The sequence below is a fragment of the Camellia sinensis genome, chromosome 8 (genome assembly GCF_055761805.1).
Source record: "Camellia sinensis isolate YWXY chromosome 8, ASM5576180v1, whole genome shotgun sequence".
NCBI classification, from domain to species: Eukaryota; Viridiplantae; Streptophyta; class Magnoliopsida; order Ericales; family Theaceae; genus Camellia; species Camellia sinensis.
This window is the reverse complement of record NC_138968.1, coordinates 75,812,597-75,834,447: the sequence shown is the minus strand read 5'-3', so window position 1 is coordinate 75,834,447 and position 21,851 is coordinate 75,812,597. Positions and strand designations below refer to the sequence as shown.

The 21,851-nt window shown below is 37.6% G+C and overlaps 1 pseudogene; it reads left to right on the top strand.

The window, feature by feature from the left end:
* The first annotated feature begins 256 nt into the window (after positions 1–256).
* LOC114273564 (GCN5-related N-acetyltransferase 8 pseudogene) lies at positions 257–21,723 on the top strand (annotated as a pseudogene).
* Positions 21,724–21,851: the final 128 nt, after the last annotated feature.

Here is a 21,851-nt window from a genome sequence, read left to right as displayed (position 1 = left end):
GTTATCAAAACACTTAATCCAAAAATTCATTTGGAAGCTGAATATTGAATTTAAAAAACTGGATTTGTTATCAAAACACTTCATTTTATCAACAACGATACAGAGCTTGAAATCCCAACGGCTCGAATGGCTCGAAATGGTTTCCCTCCGAAATTTTGATGCACGTGGAGCTCACTGAGATTAATTTAGTCCTTTGTCCTAGACGCTGCTACAAGAGGCCACATTCTACAAACCTCTCTCTCTCTCCACCACCAGAATGGCCGGCACCGCAGCACCGCCACCGACCCTAGCCCCAACCCCCACCACCACATTACCAGAAAACCACCCAATCGGCCACCCACTCTTCACCAGAATCCGCCTCGCAACCAAATCAGACATCCCCCACATCCACAAGCTCATAACCTTGCCGCTTTTGAGCGACTCGGCCACCACTGCTTTGCCACTGAGTCCTTCCTATCCACCACCCTCTTCCCCAACAACCCCAACCCCTCCCCTCCTTTCCACTCCTTCACCGTCTTCCTCCTAGAACTCTCCCCCACCTCCACCCCCCTTCCTCTCCCCCCACCCCACCTTCTCTCTTTTCCCTTCTATCTCCAAATTCCTCAATTTCAACCTCCCCATCACCGACCCAGAATCCTATCTCTTCAAATCTTCCGAAACCGACTTCATCGTTGCTAGGTTTGTGCTCTTCTTCCCAAACCACTCAACATTCCTCGCCAAAACCAGGGTTCTATATCAAAGACCTGTTCGTGAGGAAGTGTTATAGGAGCAAAGGGTTCGGGAAGATGAGGCGAGAGAGGTGAGAGGCGTGGGTCAAGAAAAGAAAAGAAAAAAAAAACGAAACCCAAAACAACGTCGTTTTGGGTTTCGAGCCAAATTCGAGCCATTGATTTCGGGCCCTCAAACAATGAAATGAAGTGAAATAATTAAAACTTAAGTTCATGTGTTTGGATATAAATTTTAGTAGAAATTTGAAAAATAAAAATAAAAAAGATAAATAAAATATAAATGAAATAGTTACATTTCATCCACCTTTTCTTTTTACCTTTTAAAATTTCTACACAAATCTATAATCCGAACATAACATAATATTATTTCATTAGATTGTCTTTGGATAATGAATTTAGGTAGACATTTAGAAAGGTTAAAAAATCAAAAAGAAAAAAAAAAGTAGATGAAATGTAACTGAAATTCAACTATATTTCATTCATATTTTACTTACATTTTTTTCTTTCTCCTTTTAAAATTCCTACATATGATCCAAACAAAGGAAGGTCTCGTTTTATTCCATTAAATCAAATAGGGTCTTATTAACAAGTATCCCTAAAATACAAGAAAATGGCGAAAAGTATATAGATTTTGAGACATTTATTATTAAATTTAATATTTTTTTTTTATAAATTTTAAAACACTTTATAATATTTTTATATTTTTTCTTACCTTTTCAATATTAACTTATTAACATTTTCCTTTTTTAAATCAATCAATTATAAAAATAATTATTTTAATAAAATAATCATTTTATTCAAATGAACGAAAGCTTATCATATGTGCAAGTGCAAATAACAACCGTTGAGGCCACAATGGAACATAGCTCAAGAAAATTACCAATCTTAATGGCACTGTGTTTGGTTGATCTATTTGAATAAAGATTTGACAAAAAAAATAAAAATAAAAAGTTAGTTAAATGTAAATAAGATATAGAGAAAATTAATGAAACATTCACTTTGTGTAGTACGAGAGGTTTAAGATATATATATATATATATATATTTTTATTAGTTAAGGTTTCTCAACATTTTTATAAAGAAAATTCGACTCAGAGAAATTTTGCCCAACTCAAAAAAATTTCACCCGATCCAGAGAAATTTTGAAATTTCTTTGGTATGATCACAGAGAAATTTCTCTATGAAAAATCAGAAAAATTTCACCCCACTCCAAGAAATTTTGGGCCGACTCAAATTTCTTTGGTATGATCACAGAAAAATTTTGAAATTTCTCTGTGAAATCAGAAAAATTTCTCTGTGAAAATTGAGATTTCTATGAGTCGGGGTGAAATTTCTCTAAGTCAGGTAAAATTTTTCTTAATCAAATTTTCTCTGTAGAAATGTTGAGGGACCTTAATTACTATGAAAATATTATATGTCTTTTATCTTATAAAATCTTAATATCAGGGATTTTAAAAAAAATTCTCCTAAAATATAATTATATTTTACATATCTTTCTCTATCTTTTTTTTTTTTTTTTTCATTTTTTCAAACCGTTATTCAAATTAATGGACCAACACAACCTAGGTTTCAGAATCTAGGCTCAGGATTGAGACGATGGGCCTAGATATCTCCATTTATCATATATTGGGCTTCCCATGATTTCATTCACAGTGCTTGGACCACTTGGGCTGCCCATCTTTTGCAAGCCAAGTTTTGGTTAGTTTTAGCACATACTATTCATTTTATGATCTTGTGCAATATTCATTGAAGATGCTAATAATGGTCAATACTAGACTCACTATAAATTGAATAGCTAGTTAGTCGTGATTATCATTTAACCATTAACTACCTTTTTCCTTGAAAAAAAAATCTAAAGCAATTATATTAAAATGAAAATAAAAATAATAAGACCTAAAAAACCCAAACAAATAACCTAACAAGAATTACAAATAACAAATTACAAAGCCGTCAAAAAACATAACTACAATTTACGGAAAACCACTAATCTTCTCATCAATGTGGTTTGAAAAATCAAGATCTACATCAAACATGCCATTATCGTTGTCGTTGCCATCAACGTCATCCTTATCGTCGCTGCCCAACTCCACTGCTACAGTCGTTGTACTTTGGTCACTGCCAGAAGCCAGAATTGAGGTGGAAGAACACTCACAACAGTATATGAGGAAGATTGAGAGGAGAGGGAACCATTGTGGGTGTAGAAAATTCAAAAATCGAGAGAGAAACTCTCAAACCCTTCTTCCTAGACATAAAAACCTATCTAGATCTACACTTTGAAAGTGTTTGGGAGCTCGGCAGAGACATGCCGTAAAGTCGTCGGAAAGGCATCAGAAATCACTTAGAGAGAGGCTCTTCAGCGTTCCCCCTCTAGGAATAACATCACCATTAATTATTATTTACTCTATGAAGCAAGCTACTTCCACAAATATCTATCCGTATCAAGTATTAATACTTCGTAGATCTATATATGTATTGGGTATATGACACACGTACTCAAATTTTCCTTTTTAATTTTTAGGAAAAATTACACTTGGTACCCTTGCACTTTACACTCAATTCCACTTTGGACCTTGACCTTTAAAAAGTGACACTTAACCCTTATACTTCTAATCAAGTCCCTTTTTTTTTTTTTTTTTTTTTTTTTTTTTTTTTTTTTTTTTTTTTAACTAATAAGAAGGTCATACAAACAATTACAAAGACAAAGCCTTCACTAAACCAAGAGGGAGGAGAAGACACTCACGAAAATAGTAAATCACCTCGCAAAAGCGATTGGGTTATCCAATAAGCTGCCTAATTTGTCGAGCAAAGACTTCACTTGAATAAAAAATTTCCTTGCCTTGTCATGCTTTTGATATCAAGGACAACATTGCACTCCCAAGAGAGAACATTTTTAGACACACAGAGGTGTATGACTGACTTCTTGTTACTTTCAGGCCCCGTTTGGGGACTTACCTTTTTAGCCAATTAGCCAAAAAGTTACTAAATTAGCCAAAAAGCCAACAACTCATACCAAAAAGTCAAAGATTCTCTTTTCTCTCTACTTTTTGCACATCTTTTCATAATTAGCCAAAAAGTCATCCAAAACATACAAGTTTTTTTTACCTACCTTTTTAGTCAAATAGCCAAAAAGTTACTAAATTAGCCTGTTCCCAAACGAGACCTCAATCTCAATGTTTGAAAGGTTATGCACTTATGCCACATGGCAAGCCAGCCGAATAACAAGTGCTTCACCTTGTAGAATAGATGAAATAGTCATATGCTTGGCTATTCCATCAATGAGATTTTCATGAGCATTTCGTAAAAGAACGTCAATTGCACCTTGAGAAGAGTTTTTCTGAACAACCACATCGTAGTTAAACTTCAAAAAATTCCCCAAATGAGGAGTCTAATTAGCTAAATTAAAAGACATATTAGCAACACCTTCAGGGAATTCACCTCCTTTATTAAGGTTGATAAAATATTAATAAAATATTCCCCCCTTTGCGCCCCCAATGCAAGTGGGTTGGTTAGAGTAAACTTTGTCCTCTGTTCTTCATACCCACGAACAAACTTTGCTGGAGCTGACAATCGTCTCTCTTCCCAAAGTTTTATTTGCCACGTCAAAAAATGTTCTACAAATATTTGAATGAACTGCTCGTAATTCTCGGGATACTCTTCTAAGGAGTACAACATTGTATACCAAAACAATCAACAACAAAGAAAGACAAAAAATGAGGGATGAAACAAAATACCATAAAACAAAGTCACCACAATATCTATCCCACTCCAAAAGCATATTCCTCTACACTATCAAATGTTTTCTGCTACCAAATAAATAGAAAAATTTCCCTATCAATAAGTACAAAGATTCCCCATTCAAAATAATTCAGTAACACAATCATTTTTCCGCCTTTGCTTTTTGTCAGCCGGTTTGTTTTTATCTTTACTTTACAACCACGCAAACCATTATACACGTGACACGTGTAAACCACTACCCCATAAAGAATCTAAAGTACTCACACCACTCACACCTAGGCTTGGTGTAGACACCCCATTTTTGACCGCCCTTAAGACTTGGGCACTACTGATGGTTTACTTAGTGACGAAAGATATGCAAGGGCAAATGTTCGATTTCTTCGGCAAGGAGAGAGACAAATCCCAACCTCATACCCCATTTTTGAACTAAAACTGTTTTGACCAAAGATTTTAGACCTTGAAACCCTCTCTTTCAAAATATTTTGGAAAAAAGTTCCTACGATGTTCCGACGCTCGCATTTTGTTAAATGTCGCGTTTTTCGGTAAACCGAGTAAGGACAAAGTGGAAATGAATGAAAGAGAGGTGAACACTTTGAAAAATCTTTCAAAACACCTTGTTTAGGGGTTTGGAGTTGAGGAAAAGAAGAGAAGAGGGAAGAAACCCAGTTGGGGAAGGAGTTGGGCATGAATCGTTAAGAGAGAGTCGAGCAACCCTCGCTAAATCAGGCCTATCCTTTTATACATTTGGATTTAAGCTATGGGGCCATGACCATTGGAAATAACACTTCTGGGGCTTCATTTTTCACTCAAGAATTTCCTTAATCCAAGGTCAGATGAGGGAGATATGATTGGTTGAAGTAGGGCATCAAGCCGGTTGGACCGAAACTGAGTAGTCTTCACTAAAAGAGGGATATCTCTTAACACAGTTGGAATTTTGATGTGAGGCTGCCACTATTGGAAAGCTTACTTCCGGGGCTTCAATTTGCACACAAGAATGACCTGAAAAGGCATCCAGATGAAGGAGTTATGCTTGCTTCAAGTCGGGGACCAGGACTGATTTTTGCTACCGGCCCCTATGGGAGTGTGTCGGCCACTTATGGAGCATGCCAGCCACATGTCGTCCAAAAATGGTTCTTGTCGGCCTCTTAAGGTGGCCGGTCAGCCAGAAATTTCCAGAAAGCCCAAAATTTGCAAATATTTCTTCTCTAGCTGTTGCACACTACTTCAGATATTTCCAAATCAGTTATTTCGACCAAATGCTCATATATTGCTATATATTGAGCCATATTTCATATTGAAAGGTGAAGCAATTTTGGGAGCCTCTCTCTCTAAAAAAGTCCTCTCTCTCTATTTCAGAGCTAAATTTCAGCCTTTCTCTCTAGTTTGCTCTCTCTCTTGCCCTTGTGTGCATACAAGAGATACACTTGGAGATACACCTCTCCTTGGCCTAGGCATCCTTGATCAAACTTGATCACCATTGGGCTGAGATCCCTTGGAGCCTATTTTGAGCTCTCAAAGCTAGCTTAAGCTCAGAATTTTGGCTATTTTGCTGCTGTGCTTCAAGGGTAAGCACTTCTCCTTTTCAAGCTTGTTTTTGCACACTTGCTTTATTCCCCTTTTTCCATTGTTTTGCATTATTTTGGGGCTGGTTTTGGACTGTCAAAAACTCTGTTTTTAAGGTGTAAAAATGGTAGTTTAAGGCTTGGTGAGTTTGGGGGTTGTTCTCCTTTTTTGTTCCTTGGCTTGTGAGGCCTTTTGTTCAACTTCTCACCACCTTCAAATCCAACTTTTTTGGCCTTTTTACCACTGAAAATCAAAGGTATTTCAGTGGTGGAAACCATGTTTTGAGGTCCAAAATAGGAGGGGTTGGCCTCCCCTCCTTGTTTCTTGTTTGCATGTGTAGATGGCCTACCAAATGAGCATGCTTTTCTACCATTTTGAAGCTTGGTTTAAGCATGTTTTTGCCACTGATTTGCCATGATATAACTCTATTTTTGGCTGGTTTGGTTACCTTTTGCATGCTTCTTGCACTTGTAGTGCAATTTTGTTCACTAGCCTAGCATTTTTGATATTTTAACTTGTTAATCTAGCATGTGTATGCTCCACTCCAGCATGTTTTTGGCTCTAATTTAGTATGCTTTAGGTCAGATTCGAGTGGTGTTGGTCTTGTGGCTCATGCTTTGTATAGCTATAGTGTAGTTGGTCTTGCTAGTCTCATGTTTTGAAGCCCCTAACATGCCTTATTTGTGATGTTTGCATGATATGGTATCACGTGGCTTGCAATTTCAAAGCATATGTCATTGCTATACTCTCACATTTTCCACTTCTTCAATGTGTTTCAGAGTTGTGTCTTCATGCCTTGTTTGCGAGCCATCAAATGTGCATTTTTTCCTTGTGTTATATGCCTTGATCTTAATATATTTCAGCCACTGTTTTGGCATATTTAACCTCTGTTCGGGGTTGGTTTGGTCATTTAGGCTTAGTATTGTATGCCTAGAGTGCTATGCTCTTTGCTAGTTTTAATGCCTTTGACTTCAAGCATGTTTTGCATGCATCATTTGCATGATTTTAAGTCATTTAGCTTGTCATTTCAGTGCTGAAAATTATGCCATTGCACTCCATGCTTCACTACTTCATTTGCTTTGCAAGAGGTCTTAAGCCCCTTGTTGGCTTGAGCATGGAATTGAGGCTCTCATGCCTAATGGTTTTAGCCTTCTCTTGAGGGTTTTTACTAACCGAAAGCATGAGGTTTCTTTCATGCTCAAGGTGCTTGTGGTTGAGGCCATCTTTCTAATTAGAGGACTCTCACATTGGACATTAACCGGTTAAAGAATGACTCGGTAATTTAAAATTTGTAAACAAAATGAATCAAAGTAAAACATGCCAAGATAACATGTTTGTGTTTCATTGCATATGTTTGGATCGGACGTTAATCCAAACACAAGAAATAAGAGACGTTTCATACTTGAAGTGATGAAACGTGCCTCATTTCTTAGTCACTGACACCCTTGATCGTGCATGATAGGGTGGAAGTTTCATCGAGTCTATTTGTGCATTCATTGAATTGTACACACTTGGCTTCTCGGTCATCATGCATTGCGATGCTTGGTTGGTGGCTCGAGAGCTAAGTACCATACTCCTTTGAGCTTGAGAAATGATACGGAGGGTGGTTGCACACACATACCCTGCAAATGCCTTGCCTTGCCCCTTTTGCCTCTATTTGCAGCAAAATTGGAGTGTACAGGAGCAAGTGGCCTACTGGCTAGTGCAAGTGGCCTACAGCTTCCTCTAGAGCAGAAACAACCTGCAGATTGGTTCGGTGTTCAAGAATCAAGGTGAAATGCAAACATATGCAATCGGTGGCAAGGCGACGGGATTTCGGGAGGAAGCCAATCGAGCATGCATGCATCCCTCGCCCTCGAGGCCTTTTAACTATTTTACTTAGATGGTTAATTCGTTGGTTCTGTACTTAAATAGTTAATGTGCTTAGCTAATCGATTTGTGTTGTAATTAGTTAAGTAGAATAGTTAATTAGTTGGTTTGTAATAGTTAGCTTAATTAGCGTAGCTAGTTAGCTTTCATTTCATTCGGACTCTCCGTCGAGAGGGCAAATGCTGTAATAAGTGTGCGTGTGTGTGTGCATGTCTTCCAACCTCACGTCTTTCTCCTTTTTATTTACCCGCTTTCAATAGTTAGTTTTAGGGCATGCTTCAATTAGCATACTTATACTTTGCGTGCGTGTATCATTCATTCGTATTGTATGCACCGGGCTCGGCGCATCATTCAAACCGCATTGTATTTCAATACACTTTCTTGAATACGTGTATCAAGTGTTGCATTCATATGCCATCTTAGCTAGCCGAGCCTATTTTAGTTGCATTTTTGCATGCGTTGCATTAGGCATCTTATATAGTTAGGATCATGCATGATTTCTAACTAGCTTCTTTTTTGGCTCGGAGTACACTGTAAGTGTTTATGCTTTAGCATCTTTGCATGTGTGTAAGTCATTGCCATGATCGCATGCTTGCCATGTGGCTATTTGCTTAAGTGATTAACTGCATGAATACCTGTGGATGAAGGCTTCATTACTTGAATTGGAACAATTCATCAAAATGTGAGTCTTAAGCGTACTTGAGGGTGGCAAATCCGTGTTTTAGCTTACTTGCGAGTAGTATCTTCAAACCATTTTCGAAAAAACAAACATGAGATGTTTTGTTCCAAATCGAGTGATTTAGTCTATACTTGTGTGCTGTGCGCATCACGTAGTAAAGTTAGCTAATAATCAAACAAGAACACATGTGTTTTCAAAAACAACATATCATGTCAGTAGAGGCTGATCTTTGATTGGGTGAGCGAGGGTGCTCATTTCAGGACCTTCCCCTTTCGTACCCAAGTTCCCGAGCCGAGGAAACTTTGGTGATGACGGACACGTGGCCTTAGGCACGAGTCAAGGTTTCCTAAATTTTCCAAAATAAAGTATTAAGGTGGCGACTCTGAAATTTGGCAAAGCAGTCCATATTTGGCGCTTTTGATTCAAAATTGATTTTTCAGAACCAATTGCGGGATTTGGACTCTTTGGTGATTTATCAATCTTACATTGTACTTTGTGAGATTAGATTTAGAATTTTGATAGGAGTTCGAACTATAGTAGTTAGAACCCAATTCGCGCCCTCTCCGAAAAGGGGGCTGCACGGAGAGAGTTCAGGGCGGTCTACACCCAGGTGTGACTTCCTTTACACTACAACCATACACGTGTCCAAGCTTCGTGAATGGATGGCCCAGATTCAGCCGGGGGAGGGGGGCGTTGGTAATATTAATATAGCGCCCCCCCAAGTTGCACTAACTCACACCATTCACACCAAGTTTTTTATATAATAGGGAAGCCTTATATGGCTGGTGTGACTTTACTGTTCTCCATTGCAAAATGCCTCGCCAAGCTTCTTTCTAAAACCATGACATTAACTTGGCATTGTATGGTTTTGGAAAGCGATGTAAAATCTTTTGGCACGAGCATGGCATATGCATTCACTATATAGCTTTGTTAAGATTCATATACTGTGTTGGATTATTTATACTGGGCTTTGGCTCACCCTGTATGGGACAAACATTTCAGATGTTGATGATATGCCTTCACCAAGGCAATAACTTGGGAGGACTTGGAGCGAGAGCTTCTTTTGTGTATTTACTATATTTATTTTTGTATAAGTAAAGGGCTTTAACTGTATTGGACTTAAATCCACTTTTGTCATAACCAAGCATCGTCTTGGAAAAATGTAAGCCTTTGGGGCATTTCTTATTTATCTAACTTTTATCTTGTCTTTCTATTGTATCACTCTTTTGTAAAGTTTAATTGTAAATCAATGAAAGATAATTACTTTATCATTGTGATCACTTTTAATGTTTAGTATGAGTTATAGTAATTATATTGGGGCATTACAACTTGGCATTAGAGCGTATCGGGTTTGAATTTTTTAGGGTCGTGGGTAGTAGTTCTTACCACAATGGGTTTATCTCGTTTGATAGAGGTGTTTGTATGCTTGTAATTCTTTGTGATAATATCCTTATGTGATTATATGAGTATGGGATTTAATTCCTAAGATATTGGTTGGATCTACTGGTTTCTAGAAGTCCTATTAGAAGAGCACTTGATCACTGATGTTTCTAATTGTAACTCTGGCAATATTGCGGGATGATCATTATCTAGGAAGGAAATTCGTATTTGTTTATGTGACTACGTGCTTATGTAAAGTGAATTACTGTTGTTCATTGCATTAGGATACGAGTGAGTTAGTTTCGGCACATTTGTAAATGTGCTAATATCTTTTGTTACCTTCATTAGGATGTTAGGAAGTGGACGTGATGGTGGTAGGTGTGGTAAGCCTAGAAGGCATGAGTTGCCTTTACCAAATGACAAACCAGTTGGTCAGCAGGCTATGAGCGCTTTAGCACATGAAATGACTAGAGCTTTGCGGGAATCCATGGACATTCTCAAGGCTGAGAATCAAGTCCAAGCCTAGGTTGCTGAAGTAGGGCCGTCTTTCTTGAAGTGGAAGTTTTTTTGTTTGAATCCGGATGAGTTTTTGGGTGATTCTAAAGAGCCACTGAAGATGGATGAGTGGCTAGAATAGATGTTGAAGACCTTCGAGATGTTTGGCATCGAGGACGACGGTTTGAGAGTGACCTTGGCATCCTTCCAACTTAAGGGAGATACGGGTCAATGATGGAAGTATGTGCGTGCGCGCATTGGGGTGACTTGGGGAGGCCTTTGTCAATGCCTTCCAAGATGAGTTCTTGCCTCCCACTGGTAGGGAGAAATTGAGAGATCAATTTTTGAAGTTGAAGCAGCTTAGTTTGCCAGTAGCCGAGTTTGAGGCAGCTTTCACTAGCCTCTCTACATTTGCACCTGAACTCGTGGTGATAGAAGAACACCGTTGTATAGAGTTTGAGAATATATTGAGGACCATGCTTGTTTTCAAAGTAGTTGGGTCGATAATTAGGTACTATGGACGCCTTGTGGAGGTAGTGGCTCATCTCAAGACCGTAGTTTAGGCAGATGAGGAACGGATAAGGGGCTCTAGGAAGAGTCAGGAGGTTTAGGGAGAGAATCGGGATAGTAAGAGATAGAGGGGTTCTACCCCACAGTAGTCCCAGGTAGCATAGTCTAGGTCCATCTTTCCTGTGCTGAGTTTGGGTTCACGGAGAGGTAATCCAAGAGGCTTCTCTTGTTACAAGTGTGGCCAGTTGGGTCACAAGTCTCCAACTTTCCTGCAGAGAGGAGGAGGGCAATAGTCTACACTGCTTGCAGCTCGTTCTTAGAGCCAGACTCTGGGGAGAGGGCAGCCACCTACTTGTTATCAATGTGGGCAGTCAGGGCGTATGAAGAGGTTTTGCCCTCAGTCAGGTGATGCACCTGGTGCGTCTGGTTTGAGGCAGACACAGAGCCACGAGCCTGCACAGTTAACACAGGCCTCGAGGGCCAATCAAGGGGCCTCTTCAGCTCAATCAGTGTATTAGACTTATGCTCCGAGGGGTGCGCAGGTGGAGCAAAGACCTATAGGGCTTGTGTATGCTGTTTCCATGCCAGACTTAGTGCCAAAGCCTTCGGTATTACGAGGTAACTTTTTGATGTGCAATTCTATGGCCAATGTGTTAATTGATACGGGTACATCCCATTCATTCATCTCTTCTGCATTTGCATCAGCATTGGGATTAGAATTGGCTCGGTTAGCGTCTCAACTCAACGTAGAGTCACCTTTGGGTGGTGAGATTGTTTTGGAACAGGGGTGTCGAAGTTGTGAGATAGATATTGTCAGTCGCAGACTTCCTTTTGCATTTGTGTTGATTGCCATGTTGAGTTTTGATGCTATATTGGGTATGGACTAGTTGTCATTGTATCGGGCTGTCATAGATTGTTATTGTCAGAGGGTTACTGTATGTACCTTAAGTGGCAACTATTTTTATTTCATGGGGGATAGAACCGATGAAGCTTCATTGCCAGTATGTAATCCACGAGGTTAGAGTGAACTTAGTTGTCTTCTGGCAAAAACTTTTTAAGTAGTGAGTGTGATGAAGTCCGAACTGAATTACCAAGGGTAGTTTGTGAATACCCAGATGTTTTTCCTGAGGATCTCACTAGTTTGCCACCTCACCATGAGATTGAATTCTCTATTGATTTAGTGCTTGGCACGACACCGATTTCTATGACACCATATAGATTTGCACCTGCCGAAGTGAGTGAGTTAAAGATTCAACTCTAGGAATTGTTAAATAAGGGTTTATCTGCCCTAGTACATCGCCTTGCAGAGCACCGACTCTCTTTGTCAAGAAGAAGGATGGCACACTGCGACTCTGTATTGATTACCGGAAGTTGAACTGGGTAATTGTTAAGAACAAGTACCCAATGCCTCGTATAGATGACTTATTTGATCAGTTGAAGGGGTCTTGTTATTTTTCTAAGATAGACCTGAGATTGGGTTATCACCAATTGAGAGTAAATGAGGAGGATATCCAGAAGATGGCATTCTGTACGCGGTATGGCCATTATGAGTTCCTAGTGATGCCTTTTGGGCTAACTAATGCACCAGCCGTGTTTATGGATTTGGTGAATCGAATCTTCCGTGAATTTTTGGACTGCTTTGTAGTGGTCTTTGTTAATGACATTTTGATTTACTCACCCTCTAAGGAGGAGCATGAGGAACACTTGCGAGTTGTACTTGAGTTACTTGGAGCCTACAAATTGTATGCTAAGTTTGGGAAATGTGAATTCTAGTTGAGAGAAGTAAAGTTTTTAGGCCATGTGGTGTCCGGGGGAGGAGTGACTGTAAATCCATCCAAGATAAAAGTAGTATAAGATTGGGAACAACCTAAGAATGCTTTCGAGATCTGTAGTTTCTTGGGATCATCTAGGTATTACCATCGGTTTGTGAAAGATTTCTCTAGATTGGCCTCACCATTAACTAGACTGACAAAGAAGGGAATCAAAATTATGTGGAGTGAGACATGTGAGAAGTCATTTCAAGAGCTTAAGTTTAGACTTACCACTACTCCAGTGTTAATTACTTTGGAGAGGGGTTTGGGCTATTCTGTGTATTGTGATATTTCACGGAAAGGTTTGGGTTGTGTTTTGATGCAAGAGGGGAAGGTAGTAGCCTATGGGTCACGTCAGTTGAAAACTCATGAGAGGAACTATTCTACCCATGATTTAGAACTAGCAGTTGTGATCTTTGCCTTGAAGATTTGGAGGCATTACCTATATGTTGAGAAGTTTGAGGTGTTTTCTGATCACAAGAGTTTGAAGTACCTATTTTCACATAAAGATCTAAATTTGAGGCAGAGAAGGTGGATGGAGTTTATGGAAGATTATGATTTTGAGTTGCACTATCACCTGGGAAAGGCCAATGTAGTTCTCAATGCCTTGAGTAGGAAATCCATTAGCAATGTAGCATGTATTGCCATCCGAGAATGGGAAATGTTGGGCGCTATTGGTGAGTTTGACTTGGATCTTGGCCAGTTTGTTGAGTCGACAGCTTTGTTTTCGGCAGTTGCACAACCTGCACTTGTGAGTTGAGTTATAGAAGCACAGAGGGACGACCTTGAGGTAGAAGCCCTCCGGGAGAAGATCTCTAGTGGCAAAGTAGAGAAGGGCTTGAACGTGTATTCTGACTCAAGTGTTATATATCTTGACCGTCTTTCGTACTGGAGTCTTGCCGAGAGGAAGTACTTCGAGAGTTTCACCATTCATGCCTTGCGGTGCATCCGGGAAGCACAAAGATGTATCACGATCTTAGTTGCCAATTTTGGTGGAAGGGGATGAAGAAAGATGTAGCCACATTTGTGTCAAGATGCCTTACTTGTCAATAAGTGAAGGCTGAGCATCAGAGGCTAGCAGGTTTGTTGTAACCCTTGCCTATAGCCGAGTGGAAGTGGGAGTATGTCACAATGGATTTTGTTGTGGGTCTTCTAAGGACTCAACGGGGTAATGACGCCATTTGGGTGGTGGTTGACCGATTGACTAAGTCAACACACTTTGTACCTATGTGCACGAGTAACTCGGTAGATTATCTAGCCGACCTTTACATTAGGGACATAGTTTGATTGCATGGGGTCCCTGTGACTATTGTTTTGGATAGAGATCCACGTTTTACGGCTCGATTGTAGTAGAGCCTACAGAATTCCTTGGGCACTAGGTTGGCATTTAGTTCGGCCTATCATCCTTAGACTGTCGAGCATTCAGAGCGTATTATTCAGATCCTTGAGGATATGTTTCGAGGTTGTGTCCTTGACTTTAAGGGGTCATGGCAGAGACACTTGCCTTTAGTGAAGTGTGCCTATATCAATAGCTTCCAATCGAGTATTGGCATGGCACTGTTTGAGGCCTTGTATGGTCGACTATGTAGATTCCCCTGTGTGTTAAGCCGAGATGCGTAATGCATCTATGATAGGTGCAAAGTTAGTCTGGAAAACAACGGAGAAAGTTGTACTTATCTGTAAGAGGATGGTTATGGCTCAGAGTCGCTAGAAGCGCTATGCCGATCATAGGAAGAGACCGTTTTCTTACAGATATCACCTAGATGGGGTTTGATGAGGTTTGGAAAGAGCGGGAAGTTGTCTCCTAGGTTTATTGGACCTTTTGAAATCCTAGAGCGGATTAGGGAGGTAACTTATCGTTTGGCCTTGTCGCCAGAGCTTTTCGAGGTTCATGACGTGTTTCATACTTGTATGCTCTAGAAGTATGAGCCTGATCCATCACACGTGTTGGATTGGACAGAGTTAGAGGTAGATAAGGATGCCTCGTATGAGGAGAGACCTGTTACAGTTTTAGATACACAAGACCAAGTCTTACGAGACAAGACGATTCTATTGGTAAAAGTCTTATGGCGACACCACGGGGTTGAGGAGGCCACTTGGGAGCGTGAAACAGAAGTCCGTGAAAAGTATCCAGACCTATTTATTGATGTATTTTGTTATGTTAGTGAAATATAAACATTGTATATGTTTTGGAAATGTGGATTGTATATTCAGTATTGAAAACTCGTTTATCATGTTATTGAGATTGGATAACCTATGGATGGGTTATGGTGGTGAATTTGAATAACTATCATTGTTGTATTTGGTTTAAACTTGATTTTAAATGTTTAGTTTAAATTTCAAGGATGAAATTCCTTAAGGGGGAAGGTTATAGCGTTTCTGGTTTAGGCCTGACCTATTTGATGCCATGGATCCGAGTTTCATTGTCTTATATAGTTATCCATGTCTTGTTTCCCCTTATCTCTCTTTGGGTTTGGCTTTTGAAACGTGTTGGTTATGTTTGGAATAGGTTGGTAGTTTGTTTCTCAAATTATTGATGTCTAAAATTTTGTTCCTTTGCTAGAACAACACTTTTTGCGTTCGAGCGGTCTCTGTGAACATCCAGTGCTTTTGCAGGTCTGTAAAACTACTGGGAGTTTGTATTCTTCACTCGAGCGAAGCTCCTTGTGCTCGAGGGACGATCTTCTGTCTGTAAAATTACTAGGAGTTCGTATTCTGCGCTCAAGCTAGGTTTCTTGCGCTCAAGCGATGCAATTTATTGTGTCTAGTTGCTCAAGCGACACATCTTGCGTTCGAGCAAACTGTGTATATTAGTTCATAAAATCACTTTTCTGAGTCACTTTTTCATCTCTCTCTCTCTCTCTCTAAACATTCAAAACCTTAATATCTCACACTTTCTCTCTAAAACTCATCTATTCCCTTGAACACACCTAGATTTGTCGATCTTTTCACCCACGTGCTTTTGTTAAAAAGGTAAAGCTTGACAAGGGCTTCGTTTTAATTGGAACAAAGTTGAATTTCGGCATCTTTGAGTTTCCATCCTTCTTTCAATCATTTTCTAAGTTTGAGGTACGTATATCTTCACTCTCTTTGTAAGTTTTAACTTAGCTATTTTTACAAGATTTGGAACAATCTAGGGTTTTGGGTAAATATCAAAAGAGGAGTTTTTCAAATGAAGCCTTGAAAATGATTTTTATATGGAAAATAATGTTGAGTTGGAAATCAAATTTTTGATTTTGAATGTTGGGATTGATTTTGGAAAGAAAATGGATTTTGCCCTAAATGCCTCAAATGTTGATTTTTTAATAATTATGAGGTTGATATTAGAATTGTGAAATTGGATTGATGTTTGATGAGGATGGTAGAGTTAGATATGTACTATCACTCACCTCTTGAAAATTTGGAGAGTTTATCTTTATTGATAATTGTTTATCTGTTTAGAAATATCTGTTTTGGGCTATCAGTGGAAGACAACTATGAGTGTTGTAGAAATTGAATGTGAATTAGGAGAATTGAAACTATTTTTCTCATTCTCATGCATTGAGCATTGTCTCACACTTATACATTGGAAATGTTACTGTTTTGATAAAATGGGCGAATCTGGGAAGGAGTTGTTATTACATCAAATAAGTTGGCCTGTGTGTCCAGTGTGAAAGTCCCGAAAACCGCACGTATACATGAGTGCCGATCTCGCAGACGAAAATTCCGTGAAATGGCAATAGTAGTGCTTGTATAGCCTACGTTTACATGGGTCCCAATTTACAGTTTCCTTCGGACGAAATTTTTGGAAAATGTTATATTGTTTTAAAATTCCCAAAGTGTGATTCATTTCCCTATTTTCTATTGTAAATGAAATGATTTATGACGCATGACATTAACTTGGCATTGCATGGTTTTGGAAAGAGACGTAAAATCTTTTGGCACGAGCATGACATATGCATTCACATTATAGCTTTATTAAGATTCATATACTGTGTTGGATTATTTCTACTGGGCTTTAACTCACCCTATGTGGGAAAAATATTTCAGGTGCTGATGAAATGCCTCTGTAAAGGCAATAACTTAAGAGGACTTGGAGCGAGTGCTTCTTTTGTGTATTTACTTTTGTATAAGCCAAGGGCTTTAACTGTATTGGACTTAAATCCACTTTTGTTGTAACCAAGTATCATGTAAGTCTTGAAAGAATTTCTTATTTGTCTAACTTTTATCTTATCTTTCTATTATATCACTCTTTTGTAAAGCTTAATTGTGAATCAATGAAAGATAATTACTTTATCATTGTGATTACTTTTATGTTGAGTATGGGTTATAGTAATTATTTCACAGCGTCACAGCACACCAGCCCGTGCTTGTAATCTAAAAAATTAAAATTGAAATGTGCATCAACCAGTGCAATGCAATTCCAAAAAAATAAAATTAAAATTAAATACCAAACAATGCACACCAATCAATGCTTTTTATTCTAAGAAAATTAAAATGCATACCAACCATTGCTCTGCAATCTAAAAAATATAATTTTAAACACCAAGCAATGTACACCTACTGCTAGTGCTACTATTGCAAATCAGATTGTAATAGTTGTTTGCAAATTATAAACCTGAAACTACGTGAGAAAAGTATAGAAAAAAAAAAAAATTAACTTACCTACAATGTGACATGAGATTTTAAAAAATGTAATCCCAATACAATCTGACATCAACCAAAAACATTTATGTGTTATGCAAACTTTCAAACATAACTAATTAAGTTAAAAAACAATTAATATACCTAGAAATTCAATATAAAGCTAGACATTGGGTCATAGAGCAATCAACAATAGTTTTCGATTAATACTAAATCACTTGTACATCCACGATTTTTTTTTTTTTTTTTATTTTTTTTTTGGGGGATAGGTATACATACATGAAAAATACTCAATCACTTGAATAAAAAGTAGCAATCATACAAAGCAGTCAAATGATTTTTTTTTTATATCACCTGTACATCTTTGAAAATTTAAAACGAATAGCAAAAAGTCAACTCATTAATGGGGAAATTGATAGCAGAATCGATAATAAAATCTAAAAATTAATGGGGAAATTGCAATTCATTGTAAGTTTTTTTTTTAAAAAAAAATTGCAAACCAATGGTAAAACTTATCAACTTTAATAATTTAAGTAATAAAGTTTATCAACTTTAATAATTTAAGCTTATCAACTTGATTCATTGCAATTTTATTTTTTTGGTCTTACCATTGATTTGTAATTTTTCCAAAATCAATTTCAGTAATTAAGTATCACAGATAGAAAATACTTAAATGGGTTACAATCAAGTTGTAGAGAAATAATAATATAAAAATATAAACATCTAGGATAACATATATATATATATATATATATAAAGGCTTACCCTGCAAGTGTTGAGATTTTGATGGAAATTCTGCAAAGATACTAAGATTTTTTTATATTAGTTGACAACTATTTCAAATCTATTCAGAATACAAAAGCAACAATACAAAATTGAATGCAGTAATGAAAGAAATAGTAGGATTATAGAATGACAAATAAGATTACACAGCAGTCAAATATTTTTTTCCAAATCACTTGTACATCTTTGAGAATTTAAAATGAATAGCAAAAAGTCAACTTATCACTTGACAACTATTTCAAATCTATTCAGAATACAACAACAACAATACAAAATTGAATGCAACAATGAAAGAAATAACAGGATTGCAGAATGACAAATAAGATTACACAACAGTCAAATATTAAGATTGCAGAATGACAAATGAGATTACACAACTTACTTGGAAAAAAGTCTTAGTTATGTAGAATCTAGTTATTTTTTCTAAACATGCCATAATCAATTCTAGTAAATATATATATATATATAGTGGACTCAATTCCATAAAAATAAATAAGCTTTAACTTAAGGTTTCTTTCTTGATCACGTTAAATTTAAGGGACAACTAATCTAGTTATTTTTTTTTTCTCTAAACGTGCCATAATCAATTCCAAAAAAAAACAAAAAGAAACATAGTGGACTCAATTCCATATAAATAAATAAGCTATAACTTGGAGTTTCTTTGTTGATCATGTTAAATTTAAGGGACAACTTCAAAATAAGAGAAAGCTAAAATGGCGTTCTCCTTTTGGAGCATTAGAATCCATGCCCAAAAAAAAAAAAAAAAAAAAACCCAAACCAAAATTGTGCACAATTTATTTGAGTAGAGAGAGAAAGAGAGAGAGAGAGAGAGAGAGAGAGAAAAGGTACAAGGGCTTTTCTTTTGGTAGTCCACTGCCACCCAAATATAATAGAACATAGGCATTAATAGGAGGCCCACTGTTTAGGAACAATAGCGCATATTGCATTAACAATTGCATAACGAGTCCAGTTTTGATCTGACCCTTACTATATCCTGGACTCGGGTTTCACGGTTTCGTATTGTTGATCATATCTTGCTTCCCTTATATTTCCTTAAATTTGGCTATTAGGTTGTTATGGTTGTGTTTGGGGCAGGTTGGCTGCTTACTTTCCAAACTTTTGTTGCCCATAATTTTGCTCCTCCGCTTGAGCGGCCCTTCTTGTGCTCAAGCAGACTTTGTAAACTCTCAGTACTTTTGCAAGTCTACAACACTACTAGGAGAGTGTATTCCACGCTCGAGCAGTGCATTTTGCGCGGGCTCAGCTCGAGTGGCCTTTCTTGCGCTCGAGTGTTAGTCTGTTGTCTGCAAAACTACTATTTGTGCTTGAGCGTCACTTCTTGCGCTTGAGCAGATTATATGTATATCAGTTTGCAGCAACACCTTCTTACATTACTTTTTTTGTATATTTTTCTCTCAAAACCCTAGATTTAGAGCCTCTCTGTCTAAAACTCACATTCTCTCTACATTTTCACCTATATACATTGGTTTCTCTACCCTAGTGTCTTTGGGAAAAAGGTAGAGCATCTTAAGAGCTCCACTTTGATCCGAACAAAAGTCAGTTTTGGCGTCTTTAAAGTTTTCTCCTTACTTTGCTTGTCTTTTAACTTTGAGGTAGGAACTTTCTACTTTTTTCTATGATTTTTAACTTAGTTATTTGTTGATTTGTAAAAAATATTGGGATGTGGAGGATTTTGAACAAACCTAGAGTTTTAGTTTAAAAATCAAAAGAGAGGTTTTCAAATGAAGGTATTGAAAAAGATTGTGGGTGTAGATATGAGGATGTGTTGTGTTAAATTTGTTGATTTTGACACAAGGATTGAATTTGGAAGGAAATGAGAGTTTTGCGCTAAAGTGTCTCAATTAATTATTTTATATAAATAATTGTAATTAGTGTTGGAAATGTGAAATTGGATAGATGTTTATGTAAATGGTGGAGTTGGTTGCTTGTTATCTCTCACCTATGGAAAATTGGATAGTTTATCTGTTTTGGAGATTGTATATCTGTTTAGAAATATCTATTGTGGGCTATCGGTGAAGGATAGCTATGATTGTTGTAGAAATTGCATGAGGATTAGGTGAATTGAAACTAATCTTTAATCGTTTGTCATTTCATATAACTGTGTTTTAATACATTGTATATGTGTGATGTTTGGGAGGAGAAAGAGAATGTCCTCCATGTTTGGGAGAAGAAAGAGGATTGACTCCATTAAATTAAGTTGGCCTGTATGTCCAGGGTAAAAGTCCCGAAAACCGCGCATGTATACATAGGTACCGATTCTCGTGGACGAAATTTTCATAAAATGGCAAATTTGAAGTGTTGTATGATGATTGTATTGGTTAGAGAACCACTGAGTTATAGCCCCAGTTGGATTGTCTGGATAACAATGGACTTGACTTATGGATTGAGGTGAAATGAATTGTCATGAAATGAATTAAGATAAAATGGTTTGAGATAAGAAACTTGGCATATGATGATCTTATGACAATACGAATGGTTTTATCATGGGCATTGTATATGTATATCATACTTATATCTTTGTTAAGATTCATATATTGTGCTAGATTGTCTCTATTGGGTTTTGGCTCACCCTACTTGGGAAAAAGAAAAACATTTTCAAGTGCTGGTGATATGTTTTCTCCAAGGACTTAGCTTGGGAGGATTGTGGAGTTGAAGGCTCAATTCCTGCTTATTTTGTATTTACTTTTCACAAGCTTAGGGCTTTATTTGTATTGAGCTTATGATTCATTTTGTTGTAACCAAGCACGATCTTGGAAAGATGTAAGCCATTAGGGTATATGAATATTTGTTTAGCTTTCATTTCTTATTACCTCCTGTAACAAGTATTGTAGATTCATGATGTACGATATATAAATGTATATCCCATGTGCCACCTTTTGTATATTAACTTTGATTAATGAAAGCTTCTTATTTTTTTTTATATCACATTGTACTAGTGTTTGGAGTCGGTTTATTGTAATTATTTTGGAGTGTTACAACTTGGTATTAGAGCATACTGGGCTTGAATACTTTGGGTACGTAGGAAGTGGTTAGTACCACAATGAGTTTTTCTTGTTTGATATATATTTTAGTGTGTGCATGAGATTTAATTCCTAAGACATTGATTGGGTCTACGAGTTTCTAGAAGTCCTGTTAGAAGAGCACTTGATCACTGCTATTTCTAAGCAAAATTATCTAGGAAGGAAATTCGCATGTGTTTATGTGACAATGTGCTTAGGTGGAGTGAATTACTATTGTCCACTACTTTAGGACGCGAGTAAGTTAGTTTCGGCACATTTGTAAATGTGCTAATCCATTCTGTTATCTTCATTAGGATATCAAGATGTAGACGTGGTGGTGGTAGGCGTGGTAGGCCTAGAAAGCATGAGGTGCCTTTATCAGATGATATTTTAGTGCAGAAAGAAGGGGTTGGTCAGGCTAATGTGGCCAATCTAGTTGGTCAACAAGCTATGGATGCCTTAGCCCACGAAATCACGGGGGCATTATGGGAGTCTGTGGACATTCTCAGAGTTGAGAATCAAGTCTAGGCCCAAGTAGCAGAGGCAGGGCCATCTTTCTTAAAGCTGGAGTTTTTTCGGTCAAATCCAGATGAGTTTTTGGGTGATCCCAAGGAGCCATTAAAGGCAGATTAGTAGCTAGAGCAGATAGTAAAAAC